Source organism: Emys orbicularis, chromosome 6, assembly GCF_028017835.1.
Source record: "Emys orbicularis isolate rEmyOrb1 chromosome 6, rEmyOrb1.hap1, whole genome shotgun sequence".
In the NCBI taxonomy this organism is placed as follows: domain Eukaryota; kingdom Metazoa; phylum Chordata; order Testudines; family Emydidae; genus Emys; species Emys orbicularis.
The window spans coordinates 29,040,296-29,058,810 of record NC_088688.1 but is presented as its reverse complement, the minus strand read 5'-3'; positions in this window follow the sequence as shown (position 1 = coordinate 29,058,810).

The following is an 18,515-nucleotide window of genomic DNA, read 5'->3' as shown; positions in this document are numbered from 1 at the left end:
TTGAACTTCCTCAGTACTATGAGCTCTAGCCCCACCCACTCCCATCTTTGACACGCTTCTCTAGCCCAAGGCCTCACCTCCCAGCATGCCTCGTACCTTGGTACTTGATGGGTCTTGTGCAAGGCAGCTATGGTAGTCTGATGCAGTGCCTCTACTAGGGAATTCTCAACCAGCTGGCTAATGGGCTATTTTAGTCCCCTAGCCTGCATACAAGGGCTGGGCTTGCGGGGGAGGATCCCTTCCTGAATACCTATGATTCAAATGGAATTCTGAGGCTTCAGGACTTAGTGATTGTTTTTGCCAAATAGAAGATTACTGTGTCAGATTGGTTCACATACATTGTTAATGCGGTAGAAAATTGTGATCCTATAAGCTTTGGTATCTGTTCTCAAGTGCACTAAGTAGGCCAAACTTTCAAAAGGCCCTCCAGCACATACAACCATTGGGGCATACATTTTTGTGCATTATGAGCATTGCGAAATACAAATGGTAGAAGATCACTTATGTGTGCAAGTAATAGAATTGAAATGCACAAAACTCAATCTCTGTGCTTGTGAAGCTATCACCTGAGCATGGAAGCAGTAGTGCTCAGCAAATGTGCACCCAAGTCTTGTATATGCAAAGTGGCATGTGCCCAAATGGGAGGGGGGAGGTGTCTCATTTTGACAATTTGGCTGAATGTATTTTCCTATTGAAGATGGGAGATGAGGTGTTGGAGCTGGTGAAAAAGTATTCAGTGAAAAATTAGTGTGAGATTTGGTAACAGGCTAAATTCTGCCCTTGGATGCATGTACACAGCTCTAAAAATGGAGATCATGAATACAGCTTAGAAAATTTGGCTCTATTAGTAGAATGATTCTAGGTTGATTAGAAAAATGGAGGAAAAAATGTAATCTGAATATAAGGAAACAAAAGCCACCCTGAGAAGCACAAAGCATCGGCTCAAGAGGAGTGCGACAGATATGGCAATTTCATGCAATATCCATGGATAAAACCTATCAATCAAATTAAGTTTAAGTAGCTTTGGAGTCCATTGTATTAAAAATGCAACATTTATGTATTATTGTGGAATTGTATGTAACTTCTAGAGTGGGGAAAACATGAGTAGTGTAAACCCTCAGAAGTGTTATGAGCTTCAAAGGACTATTTGAAACAATGTGCCAGACAAGAATGAACTTATGGGGCAAACAAAGTTAGCTGTGTTTCCCATTAAATCTCTAGGGGGGAGATGTATGTAAAGTTCCCCCTCCAGTTATGCAAGACTTCAGCCTTAGTCTGCTGATTACCTGTTCCCAGGGTCCCAAATCAAAGACTCAAAATGTATAAAGGAATGACTATTGTGAACTTGTGACCTCAGGGAAAAACTTGGTGGATTGACACTGACCAGCACCCGGATGGAATCCAGGAGATCTCTGCTAACCTTATTACCGTGAGTGTAGGGTTGTTGGTTTTTTTTCTTCAATATGTTTATTCCATAATGTTTTTACCTTAAAACATTGCTTGCTTAGAAAGAGCTATGTGGTAACTTATAAGGGTGGCGTTTATAGCCTCGGAGAAGAAAGCAAAGCAGGCCTGTTTAGGCAGTCTGACTTGCTGGGGAACTCACAGTGCAGCCTGGAAAAACCCCAGTCAGGAGCAAGTAAGACACAGGTCTCCACCCAAGAGAGGTAATGGCTCAGGAGCCTTGAGTGGGAGCCTTTGCTGGACCATAGAGGGGGAGCACAGGTGCAGTTGCCCTGGACTGTGACAAAGAGAATGGGAACATTTCATAGAATCATAGAGTTTAAAGCCAAAGGGACCATCAGATCATCCAGTTTGCAACCTCCTGTATATTACATGCCACCAATGCCATCCAACTAACTACACACTGAAGCCAAGGTGCACCAATGCCCAGTGTCCTTGAAATAGCAGGAAATTGATAAGTGTGATAAACCCAGTGTCTTCTATCCCACATTTAAATAAGCTAAGTATAAACACCATGGAAAGCAAAATCAGATGTTGCCCAACAAGATAAAGATATTAGGTTAGAGCAAATCACAGAAGGAACAAATAAGTTACACATGGAAGTAGTGGGATATATTCACCTACTCTGAGAATTATAGAATATTAGGGTTGGAAGAGACCTTAGGAGGTCATCTAGTCCAATCCCCTGCTCAAAGCAGGACCAACGCCAACTAAATCATCCAGCAAGGACTTTGTCAAGCCAGGCCTTAAAAACCTCTAAGGATAGAGATTCTACCACCTCCCTAGGTAACCCATTCCAGTGGTTCACTACCCTCCTTGTTGAACCTCATCAGATTTCTTTTGGCCCAATCCTCCAATTTGTCTAGGTCACTCTGGACCCTATCCCTACCCTCCAGCCTATTTACCTCTTCCCTCCCAGCTTAGTGTCATCTGTGAACTTGCAGAGGGTGCAATTCATCCCATCATCCAGATCATTAATAATGTTGAACAAAACCGGCCCCAGGACCGACCTCTGGGGCACTCCGCTTGATACCAGCTGCCAACTAGACATCGAGCTGTTGATCACTACCCATTGAGCCCGACAATCTAGCCAGCTTTCTCTCCACCTTATAGTCCATTCATCCAATCCATACTTCTTTAACTTGCTGGCAAGAATACTGTGGGAGACTGTATCAAAAGCTTTGTACAGTGAGGGGTAAACTGTGCCTGTACTGTGTAGATGGTGAGTGAATCAAGACTTTAATTTGTTTTGCATTGTCCTTGTGCTGCAGAAACACTTGGATAATCTAAAAGCAATCTTCAATTATGGGCAATTAGCACATTCTCACAGATCTGTCCAAGAATAATGAAAAGCTCAGCAAGCAAGTCAATAGACATCCTTAAAAAATATAAACTTTAGAGTAAAAATGAAGCAGTTCAGCTTGTCAGTCATTCCTGTCTAGGTTAATCTTCTTGCGTTCTTTAGAACAAAACCCATCAAACATGTGTGCTCCTTTCCCCCATTGCCCACTCAGTGAAATAGCACCTCTTCTGGCCTGATGTCCTGTGAGAGTAGGGAGGTGGACAGTTCCCCTTCTTACGCAACAGGCTTCAGGCTCCTTCAAACTTCAATAGTTTCCTGCCTCCCTGGGTTCAGAAAAAGGCAGGAAGGTCAGTGAGAGTGTGTTTGACTGCCTGGGTCAGTGAGTAGCCACAACACAAGGGCAGAGAGGAGGAGGAGGGGAATAGTTTGTGCCCAAGGGAGAGAGAGCTACAAGGGATAGCACAAGAAGCAGCCACTAGTGGCTCAGGCACCTACAGGAGAGCCCTGCTTACACAGTATGAGCTGGGCCCTCTAAGTCCTGGTTGTGGGCCACTATTATATTGCATTAGATCCATGCTCACAACCCTGAGTAGAAATGCTGGTTCTGCAGCACTGATGGACTTTCTGTTCTAAGGCCCACACTTCCGCAAACGAGCTCACAGTCCAGCTCTTCTCCTGCCAGAGAAGGAGGGTGCTTTTTTCTCCCCCTTGATTTGATTTTCAGTTAGAAGCTGGTCATTTTGGAGCTGCACCTGTTTGAAAAATGGAAATACTATCACTATGTGATGGTTTCATCTCACAGCGAAGGCTTGGAGATCTGCTCCCCCATACTCTGCAAGGTATCTGAAGGTCAGAATCTCATCTCCTCTGGTGTGTGTGGCCAGGGCCATCAGATGGGGTCACTGTTCCCCTCAAATCCTGGGTGTGCCTCAGGAAGATCGGTAAGTGGTCTCGCACTAAGGCTGCTACAGAACGCAGCAAGAGCTGCACCCTGTTACCATCAGGTTTTGTTTCAGGTTGGCTCAGAATTCCTGGAACATAAAATGGCTGTCTTTGAAGTTCAATATCTCAAATTGTGGTGAAAGTGCCACATCCTGTGTGTGTGTGCGTGGGGGGGGGGGTACTTTGCTAAGGTTTTGGCTCTACGGAGAGATACTTCTAATGTTTCCCTCTTAGAATGATATTCGATGATTTCTCTGCTCCCGTATCGATTAATACTGACATTTTTAGACCCTTCTCCTCCTCCCACTGAAACTAAAAGCCAGCCCCATAAATCCACTAGCAATAAAACAGAAAGATGGTGAAATTCGTCTGCAACAGCATATCCCAGTCCTCGTTAAGGGGCAATTCAACATCTTTAGGACACATTAACTGCTGTTGTGAGGGAAAGAGGTTGCAGATCCATTTAAAAACAACAGGGACTTGCAAAATCCAATTTATAATTTGCAACGCACTCCCCCCGCAGTAATGACCATACACACCCAGGTCAGCAGCTTGGAAGAAAATACTGCAAACTGATTTGGGTGGATAGCTGCAAAAATAATCTGATTTGGAAAATCTTTACATGTTGAGGAGGAGATAATTCTAGCAATTATCTGTAATATCTTCAGTTGAACAGTGCTGGGTAGACACTTCGGGGAATCATCAGTGTGTTTATTTCAAAATTGCGAAAGGTGGTGACTCTAACAATTGTCTGAATCATCAGCTTTATAAACCTTTAGCTAACAAGTTATTTAATTCTTTACAAAATAACCAATTTGAGAAGACATCCACTATCACCCAGAGATCTTGTTTCTATGGGGATTTTAATTGCTCAGCAGTTCATTTTAATGCCTGCTCTGAGATGATAGAATCATTCAATGATCGGAAAACAGCTAATGTAGGCAACACAAAGAATGAGGCCTTTGAACAAAGGGATACATTGGAAAACGGCAGGTAGGTGACTGATGGCTCCACCTTCCCTCTTTCTGGACATTATTACACCAGAAAGAGACTTGCTCCTGGGAATGCCACCTCTAGAATTTTTCATGGCCTCCACGTTTCTAATGTATGCAGTAGTGTTAGTGCCAGCCAGAATCAAAGGCTTAAAAAATAGAAGATTAATACAAGAAATTATATTTCAATATAGAGACATGACCCAAAGTTCAAATGACACAGGATCGTCATCAGTTGCAAAAAACATTCTTTTTTCAGCATTTATGAGGGATATTGACTTGTAACAGGTGTCACGCCCTGTGGGCTGGAGAGCCTGGGGCTAAACCAATCGTGATTGCAGAATGAATCCCACCTACGTGGAGTCAGACAATTCCCTGTTAAGAGCAGAAGGTGTGGGGAGTGCAGGGAGTTGCAACTATAGCTATGCTGGTAGACAGTATAGGGTGTGGGGGTGAAAGGCTCCTGTAGGACCATGATATCAGGGAGCTTGGAGGGCAAAGGCCACTGAGGAGGGGCTACCTTGCCTGTGTTTGTGACTGGATGTCTGAGCCCCACTGTGGGAGAACTGGGAGGACTGGCTGGGAGAGAAGAAAAAGCCCTGGGGTTCAGAGAAAATGCCAGAGCTAAGTAGGGACTTTTTCTTTGTGTTGTTAGAATGGACTTTAGTTTGGGACTCTGGATAGTTGGAAGCTGGTTCTGGTATTCAGCTAGCCCCCAGCAGGGGTATTGTTAACCAGAGAAAGCCTCTGTGAGTTTTTAAAGGGACAAGAAGAGAGGAAAAGCAGAGGTGGGGAGCCTGCAGAGACACCCCAGGCCAGGAAGGGGCGCTCAGTAAGTAGTAGTCCTGTTACAGGGATTAATATCTTATTTTAAACAAATGATTAAATCCCTGATTAAACAGCCTGTTCCTCTTCAACAGGGCACTTCAGCACATGCTAAAATCCATTGACTATAATGGAATTTAAACACTGTTTAAAGTTAAGTGTGTGCTTACTGCTCCTGCATTCGCGAAGCATAACATCTCCATTTTTGTTCTAGTTGGTAACATTGCTTTAAGACAGCATCAAAATTCCTTCTTCACAGAAAACCCCATTCATTCTGAAAGCTTGTTGGAATTGTCAAACTCATTTTTTAAAGGTAATTTAGCCTTACTTTTTTTAAAAAAAAGAAAATGTCAATGAATATATTTAGATTTTTCTCTGAATTCTCTACATTTCAATTAATATTTTGCTTTATCATTTTCAGTTTTCTTGGGTTTGGGTGTTTGTTTTCAATTGCCAAGTTTGATTGGTTGGTTTAGTTACATTATAAGATTTCTTGAAAACAAGCATTTTTTTACTTCAAAATAAAAACATTTCGTTTTAGAAACTCCAGTTTTAAAAAAGATACAGAAGTTCTGAGGAATGTTTAAATGGGTCCATTTTGAAAAGTACTGCAGTACTCAAAAAGTAATCTTCTTCTTTTTCTTCAACTAGCTCACCTATTCTTTTAAAAAAGAGGTATAAAATAGAGAGAGAGAGAACCATGAGCATAAAAACTGTAGTGTGTTAAAAGGGAAAGCACCGTGTGCAGATGATCAGCAGAGAACCACAGACACAAGGTTCCAGGCTGCATAAAAGCTACTGGTTGGGTTCAATAGCTCCTGGTATTGAGTGATTTTGACATGTGGATACAAACAACAAAGCACCCTTGCCACTACAAAATAAATACACAATGGAAAAATCATCTGAATGAGTGACTGTCCTCCAAATACATGTACATCAGAGGGATGTAGAAAAAGGAGTTTGTATGTCTGAAAATGTGTGCAGTATCAAGGTAATGAGACAGAAAGATCTCTGAATTAACTCCTAGCAACAAAGGTATTCATAACATCAACTAACAAGGTTAACTCGTCATGAATTGAGTCTAAGAACAATTAAGTAAAAATAAAGAGAAACTATTCTTTTATTGCTGTTGCAGGGAGGGGAGGAAGGGATCTTACCATGACATTAAGGGGACATCATTTATACTCACCATTGATTCAGGAAAGCATTTAAGCACACATTTGACTTAAACATATGTTTAAACCCCTTTGAAGTTAGGGGGACTTGAGCATGTGCTTCAGTGCTTTCCTGAATACAGATGGATTTAAGCATGTGCTTATTGAACTGGGGCAGATTTTACTTGTCTTAAGTTAAAAATTCCTGTGATCTGGGTTTTGCAGCCCTCCTCTGATCCATGGTAAGCTATCACTCTTCAGCCACTGGCTGCAGTAGAGCTGACATGGAGATGAAGGAGGCACCAGGAGCTGGAGAGGAGCGTAGCCCAGAGCAACTCCAAGCGCGCCCTTCCAGAGGGTGACCTGGTTGAGTCCATAGCACCTGCAGGTAAGAGTGCTCTTTGCAAGCAATGGTTGGGCACAGTGAAAGTCAGTTGTAGCATAAGGAAGAGCAAAGGTTTTGGAGAGTAATGACCACAGGGTAGACCCTGTAATAGACAATCCTGCACTTCTCCTGTCTTCAGATGCTGCATCATGGAAGGGATTTTACAGCTGGCAGCTAAACTAAGGAATCCCCATGTTTTCTATCACTCTGTACAATCTAAAGCCAACCTCAACGACACACTCAGATATGAGAGCTCCTTTAGATGGTGGTTACACTGGCTACCCTAAGGCAAGCCAGTAAGTACAGTAAATTCTGATGGAAAAACTCAATCTGTGCCTTGATACTGTGATTATAGTTCTAAGTACTAATCTTCCTATTCTAAATACAGGTTTCAATGCATACCTTTAATCCACTCCCAAATCTGAAAACATTGGCCATAAGATGCTCTCTCACCAATATAGCTACCACTGCTCATTGGGGGGGTTAATTATGCCAACAGGAGAGCTCTCTTCCGTCAGCATAGAGAGGCTACATGGGAGCCCTTACAGCGGCAGCAGTACTGCTCTGCTGCTGTAAGCTCTGTAGTGTAGACATAGCCTAAGGCCTGGTCTACACTAGGAGTTTATGTCGAATTTAGCACCGTTACATCGAATTAACTCTGCACCTGTCCACACCACGAAGCTATTTAGTTTGACATAGAGGTCTCTTAAATTCGACTTCTGTACTCCTCCCCAACGAGGGGAGTAGCGCTAAATTCGACATGGCCATGTCGAATTAGGCTAGGTGTGGATGGAAATCGACGGTAATAGCTCCGGGAGCTATCCCACAGTGCACCACTCTGTTGACGCTCTGGACAGCAGTCCGAGCTCGGATGCTCTGACCAGCCGCACAGGAAAAGCCCCGGGAAAATTTGAATTCCTTTTCCTGTCTGGGCAGTTTGAATCTCATTTCCTGTTTGGACATCGTGGCGAGCTCAGCAGCACTGGCAACGATGCGGAGCTCTCCAGCAGAGATGGCCATGCAATCTCAGAATAGAAAGAGGGACCCAGCATGGACTGATCGGGAAGTCTTGGATCTGATCGCTGTGTGGGGCGATGAGTCCGTGCTTTCCGAGCTGCGATCGAAAAGACGGAATGCAAAGATCTACGAGAAGATCTCTAAAGCCATGGCAGAGAGAGGATACAGCCGGGATGCAACGCAGTGCCGCGTGAAAATCAAGGAGCTGAGACAAGGCTACCAGAAGACCAAAGAGGCAAACGGACGATCCGGATCCCAGCCCCATACATCCTGTTTCTACGAGGCACTGCATTCCATCCTAGGTGCGGCCGCCACCACTACCCCACCACTGACCGTGGACTCTGAGGATGGGATATTGTCGACGGCCGCTTCCTCGGACATGTTAGCGGACGGGGAAGATGAGGAAGGAGATGAGGAGGACGAGGCAGTCGACAGCGCTTACAACGCTGATTTCCCCGACAGCCAGGATCTCTTCATCACCCTTACAGAGATCCCCTACCAACCGCCCCAGGCGTTAACCCGGACACAGAATCAGGGGAAGGATCAGTCAGTAAGTGTTTTAAACATGTAAACATTTATTTTTAACAGAACAGGAATATTAACAATATTAGCAATGGGTTTTTCATGATTAGTTTGCCCTAGGCGCTTAACGTTTCAGTCCTTGGCAGTGCAACTACTGAAAAAAAATCTAACAATGTCCGGTTTAGCATGATTGTTTTGCCCTAGGCGCTCTACTGTTTAGTCCCTGCCAGTGCAGCTACAGTAAAATCCGGTCTATATGTCCGGGGATAGAGCAGAAATCCTCCTGGGACATCTCCACGAAGCTCTCCTGGAGGTAATTGGAAAGCCTTTGCATCAGGTTCCTGGGGAGAGCGGCCTTATTGGGTCCTCCGTGGTAGGAAACGTTTCCGCGCCAGGAGACAATCAAGTACTCGGGTATCATTGCCTTGCAGAGCATGGCGGCATACGGCCCTGGTCTTTGCAGGCTTTCCCGAAGCATCCGTTCTTTCTCCATCTCTGAAATCCTCATCAGAGTGATGTCGCTCATGGTGACCTGCTTTGAATTAGGTAGGGGAATGTTAGTATTGGGACTGCTTGCCTGTTCCTTTACAGAACTGTAACCGGCGGTTTACAGCCACGCGGTAGAGGCGGGAGAGGAGCAGCATACAGGGATCTTTCCCTGGGACAGCCGCGAGGGGGTGGGACAGGGGCAGAGTTCATGCTTGCCGGATTGCTGGCAGCAGGGACTGGCATTGCTTTGAACGTGAAAGGAGGCCAGTGCTATTATTAAAGTTTTAAGCAGCCACAAGTCTACGGCTTACCATGTCAGCCTGTTACCCAAATTCCGCTGTCCTGTCCCGCTTGTCTGATCTGCACTGCAAGACCCCAGGCACTGAATGCGAAGGCCGAAAATTCGACCTTGTCCTGAGTGCGCATGTGATAGGTGCTGTGCATGGTCTTGTTCACAGAGAAAGACTATGTTCTTTGTTCACCCAAAAATTTATCTTTCTGAGGAATTCACTCCCTTTTTCCCATCCCACAGCTGCGACTGTCTCCCGACCTCCCCAGGCATCACACTCCCAGAGGCTAGCGCAGATTAGGCGTAGGAAGAAGAGGACACGGGAGGACATGTTCTCGGAACTTATGGGCTGCTCCCGAGCCCAGGCAGCCCAGCAGACCCAGTGGAGGGAGAACTTGTCCCAAATCCACCTATCACACATGGAACTGGAGGAGAGGTGGCAGCAGGAAGACCAGCAGGCGACTCAAACCCTGCTTGGACTAATGAGGGAGCAAACGGACACGCTCCGGCGCCTTGTGGATATTCTGCAGGACCGGAGGCAGGAGGACAGAGCCCCGCTGCAGTCTATCTCTAACCACCCTCCCCCGCCACAAAGTCCCATACCCCCCTCACCCAAAGTCCCAAGAAGGAGGGGCAGCAGAGTCCGTGAAAACTCTCATAGACTCATAGACTTTAAGGTCAGAAGGGACCATTATGATCATCTAGTCTGACCTCCCGCATGATGCAGACCACAAAATCTGACCCACCCACTCCTCGAATAATTCTCTCCCATGACTCAGCTGTTGAAGTCCCCAAATAATGATTTAAAGACTTCAAGTCGCAGAGAATCCTCCAGCAAGCGACCCCTGCCCCATGCTGCGGAGGAAGGCGAAAAACCTCCAGGGCCTCTGCCAATCTACCCTGGAGGAAAATTCCTTCCCGACCCCAAATATGGCGATCAGCAGAACCCCGAGCATGCGGGCAAGATTCTCCAGCCAGACCCACATTGACCATTGATACTAATTACCAGCGATGGCACGTTATTGACTTATTGACTAAAATCACATTATCCCATCAAACCATCCCCTCCATAAACTTATCAAGCTTAATCTTAAAGCTAGAGAGGTCTTTCGCCCCCACCGTTTCCCTCGGAAGGCTGTTCCAGAACTTCACCCCTCTGACGGTTAGAAACCGTCGTCTAATTTCAAGCCTAAACTTCCCGACGGCCAGTTTATATCCATTTGTTCTCATGTCCACATTAGTACTAAGCTGAAATAATTCCTCTCCCTCCCTGGTATTTATCCCTCTGATATATTTAAAGAGAGCAATCATATCCCCCCTCAGCCTCCTTTTGGTTAGGGTAAACAAACTGAGCTCCTCGAGTCTCCTTTCATACAACAGGTTTTCCATTCCTCGGATCATCCTAGTAGCCCTTCTCTGTACCCGTTCCAGTTTGAGTTCATCCTTCATAAACATGGGAGACCAGAACTGTACACAGTACTCCAAATGAGGTCTCACCAGCGCCTTGTATAACGGAAGCAGCACCTCCTTATCCCTACTAGAAATACCTCGCCTAATGCATCCCAAGACCGCATTAGCTTTTTTCACGGCCATGTCGCATTGCCGACTCATAGTCATCCTGCGATCAACCAGGACTCCGAGGTCCTTCTCCTCCTCCGTTACTTCCAACCGATGTGTCCCTAGCTTATAACTAAAATTCTTGTTAGTCATCCCTAAATGCATCACCTTACACTTCTCACTATTAAATTTCATCCTATTACTATTACTCCAGTTTACCAGGTCATCCAAGTCTCCCTGCAGGATATCCCGATCCTTCTCCGAATTGGCAATACCTCCCAACTTTGTGTCATCCGCAAACTTTATCAGCCCACTTCTACATTCGGTTCCGAGGTCAGTAATAAATAGATTAAATAAAATCGGACCCAAAACCGAACCTTGAGGAACTCCACTGGTCACCTCCCTCCAACCTGACAGTTCACCTTTCAGTACGACCCGCTGCAGTCTCCCCTTTAACCAGTTCTTTATCCACCCCTGGATTTTCATATCGATCCCCATCTTTTCCAATTTAACCAATAATTTCTCATGCGGTACCGTATCAAACGCTTTACTGAAATCGAGGTATATTAGATCCACCGCATTTCCTTTATCTAAAAAATCTGTTACTTTCTCAAAGAAGGAGATCAGGTTGGTTTGGCACGATCTGCCTTTCGTAAAACCATGTTGTAATTTGTCCCAATTGCCATTGACCTCAAGGTCCTTAACCACTTTCTCCTTCAAAATTTTTTCCAAGACCTTGCCTATTACAGATGTTAAACTAACAGGCCTGTAGTTACCCGGGTCACTTTTTTTCCCCTTCTTGAAAATAGGAACCACATTAGCTATTCTCCAGTCCAACGGTACCACCCCCGAGTTTACAGATTCATTAAAAATTATCGCTAACGGGCTTGCAATTTCTCTCGCCAGTTCCTTTAATATTCTCGGATGAAGATCATCCGGTCCGCCCGATTTAGTCCCGTTAAGCTGTTCGAGTTTGGCTTCTACCTCGGGTACTGTAATGTCAACCCCCCCTCCTTTATTCCCCTCTGTCACGCTGTCTCTATTCCTAAACCCTTCATTAGCCTCATTAAAGACAGATGCAAAATATTCGTTTAAACATTGTGCCATGCCTAGATTATCCTTAATCTCCACTCCATCTACAGTCTTCAGCGGTCCCACTTCTTCTTTCTTTGTTTTCTTCCTATTTATATGGCTATAAAACCTCTTACTATTGGTTTTAATTCCCCTCGCAAGGTCCAACTCTACACGGCTTTTGGCCTTTCTCACTCCATCTCTACATGCTCTGACCTCAATAAGGTAGGTTTCTTTGCTGATCCCTCCCCTCTTCCACTCTTTGTACGCTTTCTGCTTTTTCTTAATCACCCCTCTGAGACGCTCGTTCATCCAGCTCGGTCTAAATCTCCTGCCTACGATCCGTTTTCACTTTCTTGGGATACAGGCCTCCAACAGCTCCTGCAACTTCAACTTGAAATAATCCCAGGCGCCTTCCGCCTTTAGATCCATAAATATGTTAGTCCAATCTACTTCCCTAACTAGTCGCCTTAATTTATTAAAGTTAGCCCTTTTGAAATCGTAAACCTTAGTCTCAGATTTAATTTTGTTAATCCTTCCATTTAGTTTAAACCGAATTAGCTCATGATCACTCGAGCCAAGGTTGTCCCCTACAACCATTTCCTCAACGAGGTCCTCACTACTCACCAAAACCAAATCTAAAATGGCATCCCCCCTCGTCGGTTCAGCAACTACTTGATGAAGGAATTCATCAGCTAGCACGTCTAGGAAAATCTGAGCCCTATTATTGTTACTAGCATTTGTTCCCCAATCTATATCCGGGAAGTTAAAGTCTCCCATGATTACACAGTTCCTATTAGTATTTACTTCCCTAAAAACATTAAAGAGTTCCCTGTCCATATCCAGGCTAGATCCCGGCGGTCTATAGCACACCCCAAGCACTATCCCAGGGGAGGCTCTAGTAGTTTTTTTACCCAATGTGAGTATTGCCCAGACAGACTCCGTCTTATCCATTCCATCACTTATTATTTCTTTACAGTTTACCTCATTATTGACATACAATGCTACTCCCCCACCTTTACCTTTGTTCCGGTCGTTCCTAAACAGCACATACCCTTCCATACCTGTACTCCAGTCATGACTACCGTTCCACCACGTTTCGGTTATTCCTATGATATCCGGTCTCATTTCTCGGACCAGGAGCTCCAATTCCTCCATTTTGTTACCTAGGCTTCTCGCATTGGTGTATAAACATCTTAATTTATGCCGTTTAGCCTCCCTCCCATTTGTTATCCTATTTGGTACGGACACTGTACAGCCAGTATGACCTATTAGTCTAGTATCCATCCCCCCCGTCTTCCTTATGTCCAATCTCTTCCCCCCGGCTATGTCTGTTCTTGTCTCGTCACCCTCCTCTCTCACTCCACCCCTGCAGACTGCTCAAGTACCAGAAGGCTCTCATTCCCCAAAATTTGATAAGTCCTTTCCTTCCTGCCTCACCCAAGCCCCCGTCCCAGTTTCAGCCCCCAGTTTCATGTGTAGTTGCTAATAAAAAATACGTTTCTGTTAATTACTGTTTCCATCATGTTCTTTTAGAGGAGAGTCTGTCTGAAGGGGGGGAAAGGGGTTGGTAATTGGACAGGACAGTCACCTTTACCAGGGTACAGACGCGGGGGCAGGTTCAGCAGCAGGGCACACACACATTGCAGTCACTAGTTACCCTGGTCAGTCTGGGAGGTGGTTTTCATGTTCTGTGTGTGGGGGGGGGGGGGGGGGGGCTATGTGACTTTGTGGCGGGGGAGGGCGGTTAGAGACCTTATGCAGCGGTCCTTATCCTGGATCACAGAGCCACGCAGCAGGGGATCTGTAACCGTCCTCCCCCTGCCACAAAGTCACATAGCCCCCACACACAGAGTCCCGAACAGGAGGGGTGGCAGGCTCCGTTGAAACAACCAGTCCACCACTGCAGAGCCTGTCATTCCTGGAGTTTAGAAGCGTCCTTTGCATCACTACACTACACCCGCTCCCCACCACAGTCTGCGTCCCAGGTTCAACACTTTACCGCGAAAACAGTAATAAAGAAAACGGTGTTCATTAACAAAATTCAAGTGATTTTATTTTTAAACGTGTGTTGGAAGGGGGTGAACGGGGTATGTAACTGGAGAGGATAGTGAACATTTACTGGGTAAAGAAACGGGGGCAGGTTCAGCTTCTCTGTAAACAAACTTAATAGTCACAGGTTACCCTGCTCACTCAGGAACCTAGCTTTCAAAGCCTCCTGGATGCACAGTGCGTCCCGCTGGGCTCTTCTAATCGCCCGGCTGTCTGGCTGGGTGTAATCACCAGACAGGCTATTTGCCTCAACCTCCCACGCCGCCATAAAGGTCTCCCCCTTGCTCTCACACAGATTGTGGAGCACACAGCAAGCTGCAATAACAATGGGGATATTGGTTTCGCTGAGATCAGAGCGAGTCAGTAAGGTTCTCCATCTCCCCTTGAGACGTCCAAAAGCACACTCCACCACCATTCTGCACTTGCTCAGCCGGTAGTTGAAGAGTTCTTTTTCAGTGTCCAGGGCACCTGTATAGGGCTTCATGAGCCAGGGCATTAGCGGGTAGGCTGGGTCCCCGAGGATGACTATAGGCATCTCCACATCCCCAAGAGTTATTTTGTGGTCCGGGAAGTAAATACCTTCCTGCAGCCGTCTAAACAGACCAGAGTTCCTGAAAACACGAGCGTCATGAACCTTGCCCGGCCATCCGACGTTGATGTTTGTAAAACGTCCCCTATGGTCCACCAGTGCTTGCAGCACCATTGAAAAGTAGCCCTTTCGGTTAATGTACTGGCTGGCCTGGTGGTCCGGTCCCAGGATAGGGATGTGAGTTCCATCTATAGCCCCACCGCAGTTTGGGAATCCCATCGCGGCGAAGCCATCTATGATGACCTGCACGTTTCCCAGGGTCACTACCTTTGAGAGCAGTAGCTCAACGATTGCATTGGCTACTTGCATCACAACAACCCCCACGGTAGATTTGCCCACGCCAAAGTGGTTCGCGACTGACTGGTAGCTGTCCGGCGTTGCAAGCTTCCAGAGGGCTATGGCCACTCGCTTCTGGACACTCAGGGCTGCTCGCATCCGGGTGTCCTTGCGCTTCAGGGCAGGGGACAGCAACTCACAAAGTTCCATGAAAGTCCCCTTCCGCATGCGAAAGTTTCGCAGCCACTGTGATTCATCCCAGACCTGCAGCACTATGCGGTCCCACCAGTCCGTGCTTGTTTCCCGGGCCCAGAATCGCCGTTCCACAACATCAACATGACCCATTGCCACCATGATGTCCTCGGCGCAGGGTCCCGTGCTTTGTGACAGGTCTGTGCCACTCTCAGACTTCAGGTACTCACCGCGCTGCCGTAGCCTCCTCGCCCGATTTCTCAGCATCTGCCTCTGGGAAAGGTGGATGATAAGGTGCGAGGTGTTGACAACAGCCATAACTGCAGCGATGGTCGCAGCAGGCTCCATGCTCGCAGTGCTGTGGCGTCCGCGCTGTCACTCACCAGAAAAGTGCGCAAACTGATTTCCCGCCGGCGCTTTCAGGGAGGGAGGGCGGGAGTGACGGTTGGATGACGACAGTTACCCAAAACCACCCTCAACACATTTTTTTCCCCAGAAGGCATTGGGGGCTCGACCCATAATTCCAATGGGCAGCAGGGACTGCGGGAACTGTGGGATAGCTGCCCACAGTGCACCACTTCCAATGTCGACGCTTGCCCCGTTAGTGTGGACTCACAAAGTCGAATTACTGTCCTTAGTGTGGACACACACGTTCGACTTTGTAATATCGATTCCACATATTCGATTTTGTAATATCGATTCCACATATTCAATTTAAGTAAAATCAAACTACTCTCGTAGTGTAGACATACCCTCCAAGATCTCTTTCATGTCAAGCAGAAAAGGAAGTTCTCCTTAATAGGCATTTTTATTCCCTTCCTCCAGCATTCAAGCTGTGATGGGAGGAGGGCTTGGGCACCTCTTCAGGACAGTGGTGGAAGCAATCCAAAAAAATCTTTGTTCCACAATGGTCCATTTGGATTCAATAGTCCTTCCTGATGGGCAGGAGATAGCACCTTCTGTAGGAATCCAAAATCTAGCATTAGATGTAGCTTTTTATTTCCAGTTTGGTGAGTTACATAGATTCAGAACCAAACATTTTACAGTAAAAGAGAAAAAAAATTAAGCATTAACTTATAGCAGGGGATTTAAAGCTTTTGACATGGTCTCCCACAGTATTCTTGCCAGCAAGTTAAAAAAGTATGGATTGGATGAATGGACTATAAGATGGATAGAAAGTTGGCTAGATCATCGGGCTCAACCGTATTGATCAACAATGTCTAGTTGGCAGCCGGTATCAAGCAGAGTGGCCCAGTGGTCGGTCCTGGGCCGGTTTTGTTCAACATCTTTATTAATGATCTGGATGATGGGATGGATTTCACCCTCAGAAAGTATGCAGATGACACTAAGCTGGAGGGAGAGGTAGATATGCTAGAGGGTAGGGATAAGGTCCAGAGTGACCTAGACAAATTGGAGGATTGGGCCAAAAGAAATCTGGCTGGGATGATTTAGTTGGTGTTGGTCCTGCTTTGAGCAGGGGATTGGACTAGATGACCTCCTGAGGTCTCTTCCAACCCTAATAGTCTATGATTCTATGTTGAGGTTCAACAAGGACAAGTGCAGAGTCCTGCACTTAGGACAGAAGAATCCCATGCACTGCTACAGGCTGGGGACGGACTGACAAAGCGGCAGTTTTACAGTAAAGGACCTGGCGATTACAGTGGATGAGAAGCTGGATGTGAGTCAACAGTGTGCCCTTGTTTCCAAGAAGGCTAACAGCATATTGGGCTGCATTAGTAGGAGCATTGCCAGCAGATCAAGGTAAGTGATTATTCCCCTCTATTTGGCACTGGTGAGACCACCTCTGGAGTATTGCGTCCAGTTTTGGCCCACTACAGAAAGGATGTGGACAAATTGGAGAGAGTCCAGTGGAGGGCAATGAAAATGATTAGGGGCTGGGGCACATGACTTACGAGGAGAGGCTGAGGGAATTGGAGTTATTTAGTCTGAAGAAGAGAAGAGTGAGGGGGGATTTGATAGCAGCCTTCAACTATCTGAAGGCGGGTTCCAAAGAGGATGGAGATAGGCTGTTCTCAGTGGTGGCAGATGACAGAACAAGGAGCAATGGTCTCAAGTTGCAGTGGGGGAGGTCTAGGTTGCATATTAGCTGGAATGGGTTACCTCAGGAGCTGATGGAATCTCCATCCTTAGAGGCTTTTAAGGCCCGGCTTGACAAAGCCCTGGCTGGGATGATTTCATTGGGGTTGGTCCTGCTTTAAGCAGGGGTTGGACTAGGTGCAGGGCCGGCTCTAGGATTTTTGCCGCCCCAAGCAAAATCAATTTTGGCCGCCCTCCCCCTCCCCCCCCCCGTTTTTTTCTTACCCCACTCCCCGGCCCCGCCTCAACTCCGCCCCTTCCCCAAATCCCCAGCCCTGCCTCCTACCCCCAGGCTCTCAAGCCTAGGAGGGAGGGGGAGAAGCGGTGCGCGTGCCGCGGCCACTTGGAGTCTCCCCCTCCCTCCCAGGCTCTCAAGCCTGGGAGGGAGGGGGAGCAGCGGTGCGCGAATCAGCTGTTTCACGCGCTGCGGCCGCTCGGGATCTCCCCCTCCCTTCCAGGTTTGAGAGCCTGGGAGGGGGGGGGGAGCAGCGGCGCGCGAATCAGCTGTTTCGCACGCCACGGCTGCTCGGGATCTCCCCCTCTCTCCCAGGCTCTCAAACGTGGGAGGGAGGGGGAGCAGCGGCGCGGCGGCAGCAGCGGAGGTGAGCTAGGGCGGCCGGGGCACATTTTTAGGGGCGGCAGGGGCGGCATTCTGGCGCCGGCCATGCCGCCCCTAAAAATGTGCCGCCCCAAGCACCAGCTTGTTTTGCTGGTGCCTAGAGCCGGCCCTGACTAGGTGACCTCCTTGAGGTCTCTTCCAACCCTAATCTTCTATGATTCTCAAACTTTTGTACTGGTGACCCCTTTCACATAGCAAGTCCCTGAGTGTGGCACCCCTTATAAATTAAAAACACTTTTTTATATATTTAACACCATTATAAATGCTGGATGCAAAGCAGGGTTTGGGTTGGAGGCTGGCAGCTTGTGACCCCCCCATGTAATAACCTTGTGACCACCTGAGGGGTCCCAACCCCCAGTTTGAGAACCCCTGATATAGAGGTTATAAATTAGATTAATGCATGCAGCAGCTTATAAGACTTTATGGAATGCTTGTAACACTAATATCTATTTTAACTACACTAACCCACAGGTAAGCCAGACTAGTTCAGTGTCCAGTGAGGCCTGGGGTCTTGGCATGACCTGGCACCTGGTCTGCCGGTGTCACAATGATGATGGGCAAGAGTTGGCTCATTTTGAAGATGTAGGGAAGACTGTGGGGTCAGTCAGCTTTTTTTTTTTTTTTGGCAGGGGATGGTGTGGGTATGAGTTAGACTTTTAGGGAAATGGCGGGGTCAGGAG